Source organism: Trachurus japonicus, chromosome 14 (genome assembly GCF_045865225.1).
Source record: "Trachurus japonicus isolate A0001 chromosome 14, Traja_1.0".
Lineage (NCBI taxonomy): Eukaryota > Metazoa > Chordata > Actinopteri > Carangiformes > Carangidae > Trachurus > Trachurus japonicus.
Window position 1 is genome coordinate 4,291,706 of NC_140920.1, and position 1,849 is coordinate 4,293,554.

Genomic DNA, 1,849 nt, shown 5'->3' on the forward strand with positions numbered 1-1,849 from the left:
TTAAGTGCTTGACTGATGTTCTAACAGGGGGACGAAACGAAACGAAACACAAGATGTAAATGACAACTATACACTTTGATCCAAACAGCTGAATCAAAGCGTGACTTCTTATCATCCAACTTTAAACTATAATCATTCACGACAATCATCCGTCCGCTGTCTCGGCTCATACAGTGAACTGACCACATGCAGTGGTTTGCAGTATCCAACAACAACAGGACCACACTGCAAATCGAACATTGCAAATCAACCAGTAGCGTAACTTTATTTCTCAGTCAGCGTTGCAGCGTCCAGCAGACCAACGCTGTAACTCGATCCCTTACTCGCACTGCAAAAAATCTAATATCTTACCAAGAATATTTGTCTTATTTTTAGTCAAAATGTCATTTCTAGTCAAAACAAATCTCATTCTACTAAAAATAAGACTCGTCACATTAAAAAGCAGCTTGTTTTTAGACACTTTTTACTTCTTTCAAGCATATTTTCACTTGAAATAATCTGATAGTGGAGCAAGTTTTTCTTCCTTATTACAAGCACAAAAAACTTGCTTTCACTGGCAGATTTTTCTACTTATTTCAAGTGAAAATTTGTTTGAAACAAGTGAAAATGATCTAAAAACAAGTTAATTTTTAGCTGATGAGTCTTATTTTAAGTGGAAAGAGATTAGTTTTGACTAGAAATGAGACATTTTGACAAGAAATAAGACAAATATTCTTGGAAAGACTTTGAGTTTTTGCAGTGCGGTCAGTCAGTCATGGATGTTTGCTGAAACCATTTGTTGTTGTGACTCGCCCCCTCCAACCTAACCACCACTGGCTTTTCTTCTTAGCACCGTGGAGGGGGGAAACAAAAAAAAAGAAAAGAAAAAAGATGTGAGCTACCACATCAGCACAAGCTTTGTTAGATGTCAGTTCTTTCCTGTACATTAGTTACTGCAACAAATTGGCAACTTTTGATTCTATGAGTGTCTATATGATGTGCTGTACTTTGTTTCTTATTTTTCAAAAGCTGAGATTTTATTTTATTTTATTTTTTTGCCAACGTGTAGATTATTATTCCTCCTGCCCTGATCCCATGCATGGGAACGTGGACATGTCCTCTATACACTGAATACGCAAAAGTTCACTCAGCTGCTGCTTTTGGAACGTTTTATTCTCCTGAAAGGACTTTATGATCCTTTACAAGTGTAGCGCAAGGTTATTGTGATCCGTACTGTTCCCATTTCCATCAGTGAGAGACACTTGCAGCTTGTGTGTATGTGTGTGTGTGTGTGTGTGTCCTGTATCTCTGGGAAGCACTCTCTCATTTCCATGTTTGTTTGGCATGGTACTGTTTACATGCTATAAAAACCCAGATTTTTCGTGTCCTGAGATTTCAATACATACTGTAATGACAGGAGTGAGATTCCTGCTGTTTGACACTTTTTTTTGTTGGTCTGAGGACTTTGATGCCCCATTAATGAGCCAGAATGCTTGAGCTGGAGACAATACGCTATCATCAGTTTGAAGCCTGATAATTAAACTCGCTGCACTCAAGAGAAATGACTAACAAAGAATGAGCAAACGTGTCGTGTACTACTGCATTATCAGTCTGAGTCCTTCTACGAGGAAATGAAGGAAGCCCACGGAAACGATGACGACTACCCGGGGCGGTTTAATAATAAGCCGCCGTTAACCTTTGACCCACGGGGCCGTCGGACAACAAGTGAAGAAAGCACAAAGTGGTACACTGAACTGAATCATGTTCTACAAATGAATGTCACTGAAAAGCATGGGTTGATGTACTGTCACAACTAAGCATGAGCAGATGTGTTTGGCTCACTCCGACTGTGTTATCGCCGTCATGTTTG